Genomic DNA, 18752 nt, shown 5'->3' on the forward strand with positions numbered 1-18752 from the left:
TTTTATCAGTAGACCAATGGCTTAATGCATGTATAGGCAACAAAATACAAAATATAAAATAATTATACAGGAAATAGTGGGGATTTTAGAATTTCTGATAGGGTCAGATTGTTATTTGGTGCAAATCAGAGTTCTTTATTTTTGAACCAATTGTTACTAGATTTCATATTGTTTTTCCCTCTCTGGGAACGATTGTTGGGTATCTCTTGCCAGTTTTTCCAAATTATCATTTGGGAGAATATCCAAATTGACCATGCCAGAGATTTAGCTGTTGGTTTCCTTGAAAGCAGTGTTTTTGGTGGTATGATATCAGTGAAGTGGTTTACTGTGCCTCCAGAGAGTATAGTCTGGAATGCCCAGAGACTTTAATAATAGCCAGAGCAGCCAGCAAAAGTATGGCATTTAATACATTTTGAACATAGGAGCCATTTTTAACTATCCCCATTGGAGGTAAAAAAACAAAATCCTCATTGTTTACATACTATTCCAAATTCAAGAGCTACCTGAATAGCATACTATCAGTATAAATGTTTACAGTTTTACTCTGGGCTAAAGTACAAGGATGGGTAAAGAGGATCCCATGATTATTTCTTCAGTGACCTTAACTAAAAGGGCAGTGGCAGGAATGGCTGTGAGGGAGGGATGATATCCCCATGCCACACGGTCAAGCTGCTGGCTATAATTACTCTGTGGTCAGTAATGGTGTGTGTTTTGGGGTAAGCACTCCAAGGGCATTTCCTTCCCTCTCATATATAAAGAGGAAAAAGGGAAGTTGATAATTAGGATGTCTGAGGGCAAGGGGCTGTATTAGGCTTTTCTTTAAAGTCTCAAAAGCTATATTTTCCTGATCTTACCAAATAATGGGATGAGGTTAGTCATTTTTTAGTAAAGCATATAGAGATTGAGCCATAAGAGAGAATCTTGGAATCTAGTTTCAACAGTAGCTGACCAGTCCAAGAAAACCTCATAATTGGTGCTTAGTTTTAGGTTTGGGGAAGTTCAGGATTCCTTGAGGTCTACCTGGATCTAAATGTAGTTCTTTCCCCAAGATGAGTGAGGTGCCCTAAGTGTCAAACCTGAGTTTGAGCCACTTCAGTTTTCTTCAGACTTTACATTCCTTTAGGGCCGGAAGTTTTAATAGGTGGGTGTTATCTTCCTGTGAAGAGGTTTTAGAAGGGGAACAGAGAAGCAAATCATCTATGTATAACAAAGTAGAGCCTGCAGAAAACTTTCTATCATCCAAATCAGCTTTATAAAAAATTTTTAAGTAAACACTACCCCCAACTTGGGGCCCGAATGACCCCAAGATCAAGAGTCGCATGCTTTACCAACTGAGCCATCCAGGAGCCCCTCATCTAAATCAGTTTTTAGTATTTGTGAAAAGTAAGGACGCTCTATCAAACCCTGGGATATAACTGTGCAGGTATATTTCCATTCTTCCCAAGTGAAAGCAAAAGATATTTTCTGTCTTTATCAACTGGAATACTAAAAATGCACTGAATAGGTCAGTTACAGTGAAAATTTTTCTTCCAGTGGGAGTGGATGTCTGTAGCATATGGGGGTAGGAACAACTGCATGCCAAGGGATAACAGTGTTACTTACTGCTTAGAGGTTCTGCACAAACCTGCACCCTTAGCCATTGGATTTTTTCACAGGTAAAGTAGGGGTATTTCATGGACTAGTAGAGGAGATAATGAGGCACTGAGCCTTGTTACCTTCTATTATGGGCTTGATGCCTTGAAGGGCCTCTTTTTTTTTTTAATACGGTATTGATTAATTCCAGGGAAATGATTTGAAGGATTGAATCTTTTATTTTTTAGGGTTTATTCATTTATTTTAGGGGAGAGACCACAAGCAGGGGAGAGGCAGAGAGAGAGGGAGAGAGAGATTTCCAAACAGGCTTTGCACTGTAATGCAGAGCCTGATGCGGGGCTCTAGCTCACGAGCTGTGAGACCATGACTTGAGCCGAAATCAAGAGGCGGATGCTTAGATGACTGAGCCACCCAGGCGCCCCCAGGATCTATTTGAATCTTGGTGGGAGGTACACTATAGATTCTACCAATATCAGTTTAAGATTTTTCCCATAAAGAAGATGGTAGCTGATCCAATAAGAATAATCAGTGTCCCCAGACTCAGCTATAGTGCTGTCAGAGACAGAACAAATAAAAGATGTCAAAGGGTCATTTAATTCCCCTGACTGGCTATTTTGATTACTACTGTCAATTTCTAGAATTATTTCCCCCGTTTGGCAGAAAGAAATTCTAGCATGATACTTCTTTTCTAAGAAATTTCAGGCCCAGTAAATAAATAGGGACAGAAGAACTAAAGACAAAAGCATGTGTATTTCTCAGAGGACCTTAGAAGAGAATAGGTTCAGATGCAAGAACCTATTGAGGTTTGTTAGAGACCCCTGCTATTTGAACTGGTTTTGGTACTCCAAGGCAGGGGCTGCTTTATAGCTGTGGGGTTGTGTACAAAGAGTGTGTCAGTATGGACAGAGAGATATTCATTCCCAATCTGGAGAGTGGTTTCTCCAAGCCTAGTAAGAAGGAGGGCTGAGAGAAGACTCTGTGGTTCCTTGGAGCCCCATCATTGGGAATTAGGAGGACATTGGAAAGAATGATAAGACAGCTGGAGGTGCCTGGAATGCTTAAGTTTATAACAATCTTTTTTCCAGTGCCCATGCTCTCTGCAATAATAGCAGAAATTAGGGGGCTTTTGGTTTTGTTTACAGGCCTTAATTGCTGGAGTTGAAAAGTAAGAATTTTAAGCAATCTTTCTTTTAGATGACTCATCTAGGGGGTGAACGAGCTGGTTTGCCTTATTAACTAAATCTGAAGTAGGCAGGTTCTCCTTCCATCCTGGTCCTTTTAACTGAAAGAGAAAGATCCCAGTTCAACCCAGTAGTATACATAGATTTGAACGCTACCCAGGTGGATTCAGTATCTAAAGGAAGACCAGAATTTTCTTTAAAGACAATTTGGAGTTGATTGTAGTAGTCACAAACAGGTTCATCAGGATTTTTGTGTGCAAGCCTGAATTTTGTTCCAGTCGGCAGCTTAGGAAAAACTACTATATTTGTTTGGTGGATGTGTCTAGTGAGTATTCTAGCATCTTACCAAAAGTTAGGGGTTTGCATCTCTAGGTCCCCTTCAGGAGGTTCCCAGTGGGCTATTTTCATCCAGCGTGTGGCCTACCCTTCACTAAGCATGTGGACTAATTGACGTAAATCTGAGAAAAATCAGGTTGGTAGGTTTGAATAACTATGTTAAATTCTTCAGTAAACTTATGGGGGCCCTTTAGTTACTTTAGAGAACTCTTTAACTGTGGCTCCCAATTCAGCTTAATCCAGAGAATGTAAGAATCTTGGGGTTTCCTTAGTTCCTCAGAAGACTTAACTTTAAAGTAACAGGTTTTAAAAGGTTCAGGAAAGGAGAAAATGGGGAGAAGTTTGGAGGAAAAGGGAAGTCCAGCAAAAAGAAAATAGTGCTGGAGGCAGGCCTTGAGCACAAGGTGGGTGCCACAGGTCTGCAAAGAAGATGAGGGAGGTGAAAAAGAGGCCTTGGAAGACATTTCGACTTCTTTCTGTAGAAATAGTATTTTGCAAGGAGAATCCTGAAAACATTTGGAAGCCTAAGGTACCAATTAAAGTATGCATTCCCATTTAGTTTAGTTTGTTTTAGAAGCTGTGGCTCTCTAACTTAATTTGGAGAAAAACAAGTTTGGGAGATTGAAAGTTCCCCATAATGGCCATTGACGTTCTAAATTACTTTTGGTTAAGTCCATCCATTTAGTTAGAAATGCACAGGAGGAGGGATCATAGTCTTTAAACATAAAATTGGGATCCAGTAAGGCAGGATGCCCTCAAAGCATTTTGGTAGCTGGGATCCCATTTCTTAGAGGTTTTTCTCTAGAGTAGGAAGAAAAATTCCTAAACAGCACAGTTTCAACAGTCACAGCATCATTCCAGAAGGAATCGGACCAAAGACTAGCACAGTTCCAACAGAACAGTCCAGTTCCAAAAAGAAGTCAGACCAAAGGCAAGCACAGTTCCACTAGGAACAGTCCAGTTCCAAAAAGAAATGACCACAGGCTAGCACAGTTAAAATAGGAACAGTTTGGTTCCAAACAGGAGCTGGAACAAAGGTCAGCACATTTTTCATTAGGGACAGTCTGGTTCCAAAAAGGGATTGGATCAAAGGCTAGTGCAATCCCAACAGGCACAGTTCCAACAAGTATAGTCCACTCACAAAAATGGGAGTCAGACCAAAAACTGGCACAGTTCCAACAGGAACAGTCTGCTTCCAAAAAGGGGTTAACTGAAGGCCAAAGGAATATTCTCAGAAAGAACCAAGTCTTTAAGAGAACCCCAATAAAGCTTGGAGAGCTCAAACACAAAGAGTGGAACTTGAAATCTGGGAGAAAATTACCCTCAAACTCCAAGGTCAGCAAAAAAGCAGTGAGTAGTCCAGTTGGCTCTGTGGGCTCTGATGAGCACCTGTTTGCTCATCAACCTTAAGGTTGTTGGGGGGTCTTCTGAGGATCCCACCTCTGATTACCAAGTAATGTTAACCTTCAAAATAAAACTCAGTTATTTTACCAGCAAAGTGGGTTTATTCAAGAATAACAGAGAATTGCTATTTGGGACAAACAAGCTATGGCAGAACCATAAGGAAGTCTAACAAACAAAGGAGAAGAATCTTCTTTTATCCAGAAGAGGGAGGAATTTTAGAGGAGTTGTTCTGAAGGAAAGTCCATTGGAGAAAAGCAAGAGTTTAGGGTGATGACAGTTTCTCATTGGCTGAGCTGCTGAGGTAGTTGATTTCTTCTAGGAAATGCAATGTCTTTCCCTGTTGGAATCTGTCATGGATGACTCTTTTCTGTTGATGGTTCTGTCATGATCTGCAATTGACAAGTCTTCCTGTAATTGGCATTGAGTAGTACTGCTACCCCTTCCAGCTTCTCCTTCTAGCCTCCCAAATCCAGTTTAGTAAAGTGCTTTACTAAAATTCATAGTCATGGCCATTAATTTTTATCTTAAGTGTAATTTCTGTTCTTTTATCTTGTCAAAGGAGCCCCTAATGCTAGCTATTATACTAATAAGACAATTGAGAGCTCTCCATAAAGATTTTTTTCTTTCAAATATAGCCAACTTAAAGGATCCATCATCTGGCCATTGGCAAGTAGGATCTGTTAGTAGTGTCTCAAACCAATAAGCCTTTTAATGGCTTAACCAAAGATACAAGGGGCATTCTTAGGGAATAGATGAATGATGCAGCTTCATGATCCAAAAGTTCCTAAGAAAGCAAAGGCCTTCACTGTATAGGCAGTAAGGATGGTGTTTAGTAAAACAGTGTCCCTGGTCTTCCCCCAGAACGTGAGATGCCTCCAGTCACAGATTTGCCGATCTGTGACCCCAGGCAGGTGCCACCGGAAAGGGACTTCGCAGCATTAACAAGCAACGAAGGTCGAGACAACAAAGATTTCTTATAGTCCGGGACCTCTTTATGACAAACTTCCCTGAGAGCTGGTGCAGTCAGATAAGAACTATGAGGGACTCTGTTTTTAAACAGCTGTGTCAAAACACAGGGAATCACGTGTTTTCCCTACTTTGAACAGAATAGGATGACTTACCAAGCCAAAACTTCACCCAAATTTTTAATTCCCTAAGTTTGAGTCCACAGCCTATTCAACTATCCCCCAGATGTACACTGGTCCATACATCCTTCAGAGCTTATGCCAAGCTCTCAGGACATACAAGATGAAAGGAAAACCTCATCTAATTTTTCTTATGTGCACATTTAACAGCTTTAGCTAAGCCACGGGTCTCTTGGAGCCCAACATATTGAGGGATGTGCCATGGAGTTAGAGATTGTGTGGTGTTTTACAGTGTACCATGTTGCATGGAAGTTTGCTTGAAGTTGACAGGTGACCTAGTCTCCATCTAACCCATTCTGTGAGTTGATGGATACGATATGACCAACATATCCTAACACAGGAGTCTTTGAGTTAGGTGGCAGGCACTCTAACAGCTTTTGAGTGTGCAACCCATACCCAACTATTTTGTGGCTTTGGTTTCCAAGATGTCCCTTAGCAACACCCTTTTCCTCATGTGTATGTACATTAACAGCAAAGTTTATCTAAACAGATGCCAGTCTGGTAAGAACCATGAACTCAACAATCTGTGAGGCCAGGTTGAACAGCAGACTTATAATAGGGCCTATGCCTGCATTCTTGCCCTATGGTTTTTCCTTTTAATGACAAACAGCATAACAGACAAAGATGAGAACAAAGACCATCTCTGGGAGGAAATGGATTAATCAAACCAAGAGTACTCTACCAAATTTAGCAAGAGTTGCTAAGTCCAAGGAACTAGTTTTCACAAATATTTTCTCCTGCTAATCTAATTTAGAAAGAGGGGCGCCTGGGTGGCTCAGATGGCTCAGTTGGTGGAGTGTCCCAACTTTGGCTTAGGTCATGATCTCACAGTTCGTGGGTTTGAGCCCTGCATTGGGCTCTGTGCTGACAGTTCACAACCTGGAGCCTACTTGCATTCTGTGTCTCCCTCTCTCTCTCTGTCCCTCCCCTGCTTGCTCTCCCTCACTTTTTCTCAAAAATGAATAAAATTAAAAGAAGAAAAAAATTTAAAAAAAATAAATAAATTTAGAAAGAGAAATCTTGTTCCATTGGACCCTGCAGACAGAAATTCTGGGAGGCTGACACAGTAAGAAAACTTACCTTCTGCTGTATGTATGTCAAATGTCCAAGAATATCAATTGAAGCAGTACTGGGGCAAGCTTCCACAAAGTTGTCCACAAAGTTAAAGTATCCTGCTGACTTTGCTAGCTGTTGGGGAGGAAGAAATTTTACTGTGCCCTTCAAGGTTCTTCTAACTGAACTAAGAATTAAATAGGCGTGAGACAGAGCTGAAAATGAAATTTCATTTTATATGTACAGAGAATCCACATAGACATGAGATTCCAAAGTCAGGCAAAATGAGGTATATATCTCATCCTGAACTAAGGAGAATGGTAGGGGTCTGGGACTTCAAAGGGAAGGAATACCATTCACAGGAGGATGAAAAGGAGTAAATGTTTGGTAAACAAATGTTTTCTGGGCCATTCAGAAACAATGGGATATAGAGAGGACCTTGACCAGATAGTCCATGCCAAAGTGGTCCATCTTGGGAAGGTCTGACATTGGCCCTTACAGAGATAACTCACTGTCTCTAATGAAAATGATAATTGGAATTATTGAGATCACCTAGGGAAGGTAGGAAGCCAGAGACAATTCTCCAGTGCAACAGCGTTTAAGTGATGATCACTAGTAGAAACTAAAGGAAGAGTGCTTTCAAAAATGAGGGGGCATTCAACACTGTTAGATATTCCTCAGCAGTCAGGTAAGATGAGAACTGAGAAGTATGCTTTAGACTTAACCAAAATGTTGATGGCTTTGGAATGAGTGGTTTTATGAGAATAGGAGTGGGGAAGTAAAGATAACTGTAAATAAATACAGTCATTGGGAAGTACCATGGAGTTGAATTGGTTTATTCATGTATTTTACAAAGGGAAGGTTTTGAGTATGTCTAAATGCTGGAGCTGAGGGACCAGTGAGCCAAACTGTATATAAAGAGGGAGAAGTTAAGTACCTGAATAGAGTCCTAGAGGACTGGAGGTTTGCCTGAGGAACCTGTCTCTGATTGGGATGCATTACAGTGTGTTTGAGAAATGTGTGGAATTGATGTGGGCAGACATAGGTTGGAATCAAGGCATCTCCACTTTCTAATTCTGTAACCTTGGCTGAGCTGCTCATTGTCTTCAGTGATTATGGCTGTTTCTCTTATTGAGCACTCTTTATGCTACAGGCACTAACTAATGAAATCATTTTGTGGGTTTTTTGTGTGTGTGGGATTTTTGTTTTGTTTTGTTTTGTTTTGTTTTTACATTGGAGAATGCTAAGGCTATATAGCCTAGTGGAGAGAACATGTTTGTTAAAGTAACTTAGACCACCGCCCAAATCTAAGCAGGAAATTGAGAAAATCCTTCTATGATAATTTACTTTTTTGTGTGTGTGAAGCAGGAAACAGAATACAGCTGAAGCTAAAGGGAAAGGTGGGATAAGCCCACTGTATAAACCATGTAAAGAAAGGAAATTCAGAATAACCAAATATTTATCTACTTTAGATAATCCTGTCAGTGATGTCATGGAGTTGACAGGTTTTACTTTGTATTAGGCAGGACTCTTGGAGAGTCCGGTACGGAAAAGCCAACTCAAACTTCCTTAAATAAAAAGAGACTATTTTGTCTCAAGTCACTGAAAAATCGTCAGGTGGAACCAGAGCGTCAGAGTGTATCCTGCCCTCCTTCTTCTCCCCTGTCTTCCTCCCCATATTTCATCTCTGTTTTCTTTGGTGTTGGCTTCACAAGACTGACTGTATCCTTGTAATGACAGAGATGGACAAAGTAGCACCAGCCTACAGCAGTTCTAGATTGGCAAAATCTCCCTAATGAGCACCTCTCTCCTTAATTGCTCTAGAGAAGCACCAAGATTGACTCTGATTGGCCAAGCATGGGGCATGTTTCCACTCCTAGAAATTGGGAATAGGTTTGGTGATGTACACCGCCCCCCCCCCAACACACACACACAATCTCTCCCACTGATTTAGGAGCGGGAAGGATCCCCAAAGAACACAGCAGATCCTTTCACTCAAAGAAAGGATGCTGGGCAGGGGAAAACAACACACACTGATTATCTGTTTCCATGTTCTGCAGACTGGAAACATGTTTTCTTATAGTGTATTTGTACTTACAAATTTCTTACTGAATATTTTTTCATTATTGCTAGAATTCCTTACTGGGATATAATGAACACATCCAGTCCATGAAATGTGACATTCTGAAATTTAAAGAATAATGATTATTCACATTTTTCTCTTTTTTATTCCTCTTATTTGGTGATGTTTCTTTTCTAAGTCAGGTAATGCATGTATACATTTCCACCTTCTCTTAGAGGAGATTTAGAAAAAAGAAATAAGATTCACCTGAATGTGAGTTTATTGGACATAAATCTTAGAAAATCAAGTTGATCTTAAAAACAGCAAAAGTATTCTGAATCTGGCAAGTAGCTGGAAAAAGGCAGCCACATCCTTAGTACCTATGTTCTCTTTCAGTTTCTTAGCTCTTTAGCATTTTCGTTGGGTGAGTGGCCATATTAGTCAGAGTTCAGTGAATAAAACAGAAGTCACTCTAGCTATTATTGGCATGAAGGGATTTAATTCAGGAAATTACATGTATACAAAATAGACTAAGGTGAGTTCTGGGCTGGGCCTCTGAGGATAATTTCTAGAATAATGATCTACCTGAGAAGCTTTGGGGAAGTTGCTGGAAGTTCAGATGAAGACATATACTTGTAGCTGCAGTCCAAGGCGAGGAAAATGAATGAAGACACTACCACCAGTTAACCCTGCTCTGATACTCAGAAAGCTAGAAGGCTCCCAACACTGAAATTTTGATCTCCACAGCCATGCTCATTAGTAGAAATACCCACTGTGAGTTTACCTTTCAGATCTCAAATGAAGGTATGCATTCATAGTCTCTAACTCACATGCAAAACCCTAGCTACAAGGGGGTCTGGAAATGTCTACTTAGCTTTTCCAACCAGAAGGGTGGAATAGAGGTTGAACAAGCCAATCCACAGTTAATTATCACAATGGCTGAGGCATTTTCTTTCTTTTTATGTTTTCTGGCAGGAGTAGTTGGATTGTCTGTGGTGGGAATAGGCAGAGGAAAACTGAAGAACAGTTGCTGCTTGAAAAAGGAAATGTCGAATTGCAAAAGCTTAACTCTTGGAGTCATCCTGAGCCTTATTTCAATCTTTCTGTTTCCTTACAGACTTAGAGAAGTCACTATAACCAGACCGATATATCACTGTTTCTGTGGGTCATCGACAAGAACTGGCATATTGTTCCTCATTCAGTTCTAATGGTGTTCATTGTAATGGAATTTTGCTTCTAGCAGGGCATGTATCCTAAAGGCATGGGCCACAAAGGCCAATGTCATTATTCTTTTAATATAGTGAATACTGTGCACTCAGATATAAGAAAGATTAAAATGTGCCCCCAATGCTCTTTATCTACATGTTTGAGGATGTTAGGGGGTTGGAGGTTGTATAGAGGTGAGTAGGATAGAGTCTGTTTCCTAGGGGCCTGGTTATTCCATATGCCATTTTACAGATGAAGAAATTAAGTTATTAGGGGTTAGCAATTTTTTTTTTAATTTCAATTTCCAGTATGTCTTCTTTATCCATTCATCTGTTGATGGATACTTGGGCTGCTTCCATAGTTTGGCTATTGTAAATAATGTTACAATAAATATAAGGGGTGCATATATCCCCTTGAGTTAGTGTTTTCATATTCTTTGGGTAAACACCCAGTAGTGTGATTACTGGATCGTAGAGTAGTTCTATTTTCAACTTTTTGAGGAAACTTCATACTGTACCAGTTGGCTGCACCAGTTTGCATTCCCACCAACAGTGCAGAACAGAGGGTTCCTTTTTCTCTACATCCTTGCCAACACCTATTTTTTTCTTGTATTGTTGGTTTTAGCCATTCTGACAGGTGTGAGGTGATATCTCATTGTGGTTTTGATTTGCATTTCCCTGTTGATGGGAGATGTTGAGCATCTTTTCATGTGTCTGTTGGCCACATGTATGTCTTCTTTGGAGAAATGTCTGTTCATATCTTCTGCCCATTTTTTTAAAGTTTATATATCTTGAGAGAGAGAGAGCGCATGCAAGCAAGGGAGGGGCAGAGAGAGAGAGGAAGAGAGGATCCCAAGCAGGTTCTGTGCTGTTAGCGTAGAGCCCAACACAGGGCTCAGTCTCATGAACTGTGAGATCATGACCTGAACCAAAACTAAGAGTCAGACGCTTAACCAACTGAGCTACCCAGGGGCCCCTCTTCTGCCCATTTTTAATTGGATTATTTGTTTGGTGTTGGGTTGTATAAGATCTTTATATTTTTTGGATATTAACCCCTTATCAGGCAGGTGTATCATTTGCAGATATCTTCTCCCATTCAGTAGGTTGTCTTTTAGTTTTGTTGGTGGTGTCCTTTTTTGTGCAGGAGCTTTTTACTTTGATGTAGTCCCAAAAGTTTATTTTTGTTTATGTTCTCTTGCTTCAGGAGACCTATTTAGGAAAATGTTGCTATATCTGATACCAGAAAAATTACTTCCTGTGTTCTCTTCTAGGATTTCTATGGTTTCAAGTCTCACATTTAGGTCCCTAATCCATTTACTTTATCTTTGTGTATAGTGTAAGAAAGTGTTCCAGTTTCATTTTTTTTGCATGTAGCTGTTCCAGATTTCCCAGCACCATTTGTTGAAAAGACTGTCTTTTTTACCATTGCATATTCTTGCCTCCTTTGTTGAAGATTAATTGACCATATAATCATGGGTTTATTTATGGGCTCTTCGTTCTTTTGATCTCTGTGTCTGTTTTTGTGCCAGTACCATACTGTTTGGATTACTACAGCTTTGTAGTATATCTTGAAATCTGGGATTGGGATACCTCCAGTTTTGTTCTTTTTAAAAATTGCTTTGGCTGTTCGAAGTCTTCTGTGGTTCCATATAAACTTTAGGATTGTTTGCTTTAGTTCTGTGAAAAATGCTGTTGGTATTCTGATATGGATTGTATCAAATCCATAGATTTCTTTGAGTAGTATAGACACTTGAACAATATCTGTTCTTCCAATCTATGAGCATGGAGGGTCTTTCCATTTCTTTGTGCCATCTTCAATTTCTTTCATCAATATTTTACAGTTTTCAGAGTACAAGTCTTTCACCTCTTTAGTTAAGTTTATTCCTAAGTATTTTATTATTTTTGGTAAATGGGATTGTTTTCTTAATTTCTCTTTCTGCTTCATTATTAGTATATAGAAATGCAATGGGTTTCTGTACATCGATTTTATATACTGTGACTTTACTGAATTCATTTATCAGTTCTAGAAGTTTTTTGGTGGAGTCTTTTTAGTTTTCTATATGTAGTATCATGTTAGCTTCAAATAATGAAAGTTTTACTTATTTCTTACCAATTTGGATGCCTTTTATTTCTTTTTGTTGTCGGATTGCTGTGGCTAGGACTTCTAGTATTATGTTGAATAAAAGTGGTGAGAGTGGACATCTTTGTCTTGTTCCTGACCTCTCCTGAGAGCATTTCCCCACTGAGTGTGATGTTCACTGTGGTTTTTCATATAACGCTTTTTTTATGTTTTCATATAATGCCTATTTTATGTTCCCTGTAAAACTTTGTTGAGGGTTTTTATCATGAATGGATATTGTACTTTGTCAAATGCTTTTTCTGCATCTATTGAAATGATCCTATGGTTTTTATCCTTTCTCTTATTGATGTGATGTATCACACTGATTGATTTGCAAATATTGAGCCACCCTTGCATCCTGGGAATAAATTGCAGTTGATTATGTTGAATGATTTTTAAATGTATTGTTGGATTCAGGTTGCTAATTGTTGAGAATTTTTGCATCTATGTTCATCAGAGATACTGGCCTATAGTTCCCTTTTTTGGTGGTGTCTTTGGTTTTGGTATCAGGGTAAATGCTGACTTCATAGAATGATTTTGGAATTTTTCCTTATGGGAATGGTTTGAAAATAATAGGTATTAGCTCTTCTTTAAATGTTATGTAGAATTTGCCTGTGAAGCTGTCTAGTTCTGGACTTTTGTTTGTTGGGAGTTTTTTGATTATTCCCTCCATTTCATTGCTGGTAATCAGTCTGTTCAAATTTTCTATCTTCTCCTGCTTCAGTTTTGGTAGGCTACTTGTTTCTAGGAATTTATTAATTTCTTCTAGGTTGTCCAGTTTGTTGGCATATAGTTTTTCGTAATTCTCTTAGAATCCTTTGTATTTATTTGGTGTTTGTTGTTATCTCTACTCTTTCATTTGTGATTTTGAGTTCTCTACCTCCTCTCCCCCCGAATCTGCTAGAGGTTTATCAATTTTGTTGACCTTTTCAAAGGACCAGCTCCTGTTATCATTGATCTGCTGTATTGTTTTTTTTAGTTTCTATATCATTTATTTCTGCTCTAATCTTTATTGTTTCCTTCTGCTGGTTTTGGGTTTTGTTTGTTCTTCCGGGTTATTTACACTGATGTGGGTGTTACCTAGTTGTATCTATGGAACAAAATGAGGCTAGGATCCTCCTACTCTGCCTTCTTCCCCAGAAGTCAGGGGTTAGCATATTTGTTCAAGGTCACACAAGTAGGAAGTGGCAGAGAAGTAACTTAGACAAAGACTTATCCCTGAAACCATTGCTACCCAAAGTGTAATCCATGGACCAGCAGGTTTGCAGCACCTGGAGCTTGTTAGAAATGTTGATTCTTAGGCTCTGTTGCAGACTGCCTGAATCAGAACCTTCATCTTCACAAGATCTCCAGGTGATTCTTGGCTTGTTAAAGTATGAGGAGTCTGCTCATAGCCACTCTGCTGATTGAGACTTCCTAACCAGGAGTAGCTTTCTCTGTGAGGCAGGTGCCCTAGAACTTGGGTTCTGTCAGTAATTTGATGAAGCAGAACCTGTCTTCCTAGGGGAAAGTGCTCATTTTTTCATTTTTGCCTTTAATAAGTCTTTCAGTCTGTGCATTATGACATGTCAGAGGGAGAAATGGGAGTTTTCAAGCTGTTCTTCCAATAGTAAACTCTAATCTTTAATGTTCATGATGTAAGTCAAGCACAAATGTGAGCAATTCCTCTTCTGCATAGCAATAAAGGTAATAAGCAACAAAACGGTAGGGCACCCTCCCACTAAAGGAAACCAAAGAATTGATAGTGTGTATAAAGAACTGAGAAAGCATTTTAAAAAAGAATCTGCTTTTTTTACATTCTTCCATTTCAGAAAAAAAAAATCCAAAATCAGTACAAAGCAGTTTGAAGATGCCTACACACTGACTTTGTGTGAATGCCCCAACCCCAGCCTGCATTACAGTTATTGTATTAAGGGGTAAGACACAGAAATAAGGTCAGTCTTATTGTACAAAATAACCTGTGTTGATAAGCAGTTCAAATTCAAGACTTCAGTTCACAGTACTTTGTAGTTAAAGGTACTTAAGCTTGTAGGTTGTAGCTATAACACCCACTAGTAAATCATGGGGTATGATAGACATTGAAGAGTGAGACAGAAGGTCAGTGAGAATCAAAAGAAACTGTGTCTCCCCATCTGTGAAATGAGGAAGTAAAACTAGATTTCTCTACTTCCTTCCTACTTTATTTAATGTGTTATGATTCTACATAACAAACAAGTGTAATTACAAAAACATTTAACAAGCACTTCCGAATCATCTCATTTACTCTTTACCAGAACCTATGGGAGGGGCATTTGAGTGGCTCAGTGGGTTGAGCGTCTGACTCTTGATTTTGGCTCAGGTCATGATCCCAGGGTCGTGGGATTGAGCCCTGCATTGGGCTCCATGCTCAGCGTGGAACATGCTTGAGATTCTTTCTCCCTCTGTCCCTCTCCCCTTGCTCATGCTGTCTCTATATAATTAAAAATATATATTTTTTAAAGAACCTGTGAGGTTCCTACTATCAGTCCTGTTTTATAGATGAGGAACCTGGGGCACAAACATGTCAGTCACTCACCAGGTTATATTCTAGGAGCAGAAGCCAATTCACACTCAGCAGTGTGGCTCGAGCCTTGCTCTTATACACCCTGACCACTTGCTTCCTCTCTATGGCAAATATGCCTCTGGCTTCTCAGCTTTTATTGCTGGTGCGGTGGAAGCACCATAAGCAGAAACGAGGCATTTCCCATGAGTGAAGAGCCCTTTCCATAAATATCGAGGCCACCCAGTGACTTCTAAAGCAGTTGTCAACATCAGCTGCACTTTGAGTCATGTGGGGAGCCTTGAACAGCACTGATGCATGGGTCCCATCCTGAGATTCTAACAGAGTCTATCTGGCATGTCTAAGCATTGGGATTTTTAAAAATTTTACGTTCCTTAGAAATTCAAATGTGCAGCCCAGGTTGAGAATGACTATTCCGAATTTTCCGGGAATGGGGTTGGTTCTGAAGGCAAGTTCTACCCACATAGGATCAGGTACTCCTCTTATGTCAACCATTGATATCTTAATGCAAGATTTTAAATTCTGTTACTTCTATAAAGTGAGTTCATCTGTGTTTGACAGCACCATCTGTTGTTTTATCTAAACATTTTTCTTTCTTAGAGTCTTTTAAGTATTGCAGTATTTTATTACACTATTGGTAAGAGTTAAAAGAAAGGGAAAGAACCCAAATTGATTCCTACTGAAAGCATCCATTACATTATTTTACTCTTTGGGAATAACTTTTTCACAAATTCTGATTATGATTTTTGGTCCATTCTATACAAGATCTGGTAAGTAATATCATTATGTAGACAAAACACAGTGGATTTTATATTTAAAAGTATAAATTAGCTATCATGCCATCCAACCACTTTTTTGATTAAGTATTAGTTATCATATGGTAAGTTCCACAAGAACAAGAATCAAGTCTGTGTTACTTCTGTATCTCTATCACCTTCCATAGACGTTGGCCTGTAATAGGTACTTTAACAGGTTCTTTATGACTATTGAATGTCAAAATAAATGAATTATAATAGCTTCACATAACGAAGAAACCCAAACTATTGCATACTTCTACCCAAAAATGACCATAAAAGAAAATAAATCATACTTTTGTTAAGATCCTCTCCCATTCTTAGAGGTCAGATAAAAGGTATGGGAGGACTGTGGTAATGATAGAGGATTTGTGTGTGCATGTGTGTGTGTGTGTGATTTTTTTTTTTAAATCAAGGTATAGTTAACACATGGTATTAGTTACAGGTATACAACATAGTAGACAAGTCTATACATTATGCTGTGCTCATCACAAGTATAGATGCCATCTGTCACCATAAAATGCTATGACAGTATTAATGACTGTATTACCTGTGCTGTACCTTTCATCCCTGTGACTTACACATTCCATAACTGAAAGCCTCCATCTCCCACTCCCCTTCACCCATTTTCTTGTTTCCTCCCCACACCCCCTTTCCCTCTGGCAACCACCAATTCTCTGTGGTCATCTGTCTCTGCTTTGCTTTGTTTTTTATATTCCACATATAAGTGAAATTATATGGCATCTGTCTTTCTCTGACTTACTTCACTTAGCATGATGTGCTCTAGGTCCACCCATGTTGTCACAAATGGCAAGATCTCATTTTTTTATGACTAATATTCCACAGAACGTAAATACCGCATCTTCTTTATCCATTCGTCTGTCAGTGGACACTGAGGTTGCTTCCATATCTTGGCTATTGTAAATAATGCTGCAGTAAACATAGGGGTGTCTGTGTCTTTTTAAATTAGTATTTTTTTCTTTGAGTAAATACCCAGTAATGGAATTACTGAATCATATGGTATTTCTAATTTGAGGAACCTCCATACTATTTTCCACAGTGGCTGCACCAATTCACATTCCCACCAATAGCACATGAGGGTTCCCTTTTCTCCACATCCCTACCAACACTTACTTGTTTCTTGTGTTTTTGATACTAGCCATTCTGACAGGTGTGATAGGTGTGAGGTGATATCTGATTATGATTTGATTTGGATTTCCCTGATATTTAGTGATGTTAAGCATCTTTTCATGTATCTGTTAGCCACGTGTGTCTTGTTTGGAAAAGTGTCTATTTAGGTCCTCTGCTCATTTTTAATTGGATTATTTCTATTTTTGGTGTCAAGTTGTAGAAGTTCTTTATATATTTTGTATATAATCCCCTTATTGGATGTTTCATTTGCAAATATCTTCTCCCATTCAACAGGTTGCCTTTTCCTTTTGTCGGTTCCTTCACTGTGCAAATGCTTTTGATCTTGGCATAGTCCCAATAGTTTATTTTTGCTTTTGTTTCCCTTGCCTGAGAAAACCTGGCCAGAAGAATGTTGCTAACTAAGGCTGATGTCAAAGAGATTACTACGTAGGTTTTCTTCTAGGAGTTATGATTTCATGTCTCCCATTTAGGTTTTTAATCCATTTTGAGTTTTTGTGTATGGTGTAAGAAACTAGTTTTCCCAGCACCATTTATTAAGACTGTCTTTTCCCAGTTGTATATTTCTGCTTCCTTTGTCATAAACTGGTAAGTTTGGATTTATTTCTAGGCTCTCTCTTTTGTTTCATCGATATAGGTCTTTTTTTTGTGCTTGTACCGTAGTGTTATGATTATTATAGATTCGTAGTATATCTGGGATACATCCCTTTAGCTCTGTTCTTCTTTCTCAAGATTGCTTTGGTTTGCCATCTGTTGTTTTAGGTAAGCTTCCTATAAGAGGTCTCATTTGTATGTGTATCCCCAGAGTCTATTACCATCCTTAGAAGTTTTACTTCCAACTGGAAGAAACAGTTAAACGACATCTATCTCCATTTCACAATGACAGGGTGTTAGCAGAATATTCACTTAAATCTATCTACTGGTTATTGGTGAATTGAATGCTTATCTGCTAAGCTCTGGATAACAAAAGAAGTAATGTCATCCCTATAGTTTGAGACTTTTTTGTGAATATTCTAGAAGAATGAATAGTAGGAAATTTTATCTGATCTCTGCTAACATGGGTCTGTTGCTGCCCATTTCCATGCAACAGACAGCCTGAGAGATGGCATCAGAAGGGCAGAGACTGATGCCCATGAGCTCCACTGACTTATAAAATTTGCACTTGACTCCTTTACTCCAGGGTCCTCATTAACCATTCCCTGGCTGGTTATATACTTTGTGGCACCTTCTCCACCCTCACACTGTGCTAGACCAGTTTTCTCGTTTTGATCTGTGTTTTTAATTCACTTATTCTTGGAGGATTTAACCATGAATCCTTTCACAACTGTCCCTCTAGATAGGTCTGTTGTTATCGCCTTTGCACACCTGGCCTCAGCCACTGGTACTCAGCACTCAGTGCTCCCCATTCTAACAGCTGGGCCTTTCAGAGTCAGCAAAACCTTTTTTTTTTTTTTTAAGTGAAAGAAAGAGAAAGAAAACACTTGCCATTTGACCAGAAGCAGGAACTACTAGAAGAACAGAGGCCTACTAGCTTTTTTTTGCTATAGCTACTGTTTTGAAATCATTCTGAAGTTCATTTTCTTCATCTCTTTGAACCTTGCCTTCTCCTTGGTGGTTGAGCCATGACTGGACCCTACCCTTAGGTGTTATAGAATTGCCTGTAATCATTTACTTTATGCTACCCCACCTGATCACAACTTTCATACGTTCCTGTTTTCTTAGCCCTCAGGTTGTATTCATGTGGAACCCAGCCACCTATAGCATTTCACTCTTTTCTTCAAAACAAAACAATCTGTTAATCCCAGTCTGTCTTCCCACATTGTCCTTTCATAGGTTAGTGTACTGGAGATCAGTTCTCAATAAGATATTTTCATTTAGAGTAGAAGGCTTGGTCTTCTTACTCCCCTGGTCTGGACAATTTAAAGCATTCCCACTTACATCTGCCCCATATTCCAAAATAGTCTCAACCCCAAGGGCAGGACCCAGCATGTGGTTGTGGCAAGTAATCTGTAACCAACAACAAAACGTCAGTGTTTGTAAATGGATCCCATTACTCTACAACTGTCATTTCTAGGCATTCCTGTACGATTTTTTAAGAGGGAGAGAAAGGGGTAGAATCCCTGGCGTCCTATAAAGCATTGGCATGATGTCCAGTGCAAGTCATTTATGCCA

The 18752-nt window shown here is 39.2% G+C and overlaps 1 long non-coding RNA gene across 3 annotated transcripts in view; it reads left to right on the forward strand.

Moving 5' to 3' along the window:
- Positions 1–18752, forward strand: part of LOC131502854 (uncharacterized) — a 54718-nt gene that overhangs the window by 34007 nt on the left and 1959 nt on the right. The window lies entirely within an intron of this gene.

Source organism: Neofelis nebulosa, chromosome 2 (assembly GCF_028018385.1).
Source record: "Neofelis nebulosa isolate mNeoNeb1 chromosome 2, mNeoNeb1.pri, whole genome shotgun sequence".
NCBI lineage: Eukaryota > Metazoa > Chordata > Mammalia > Carnivora > Felidae > Neofelis > Neofelis nebulosa.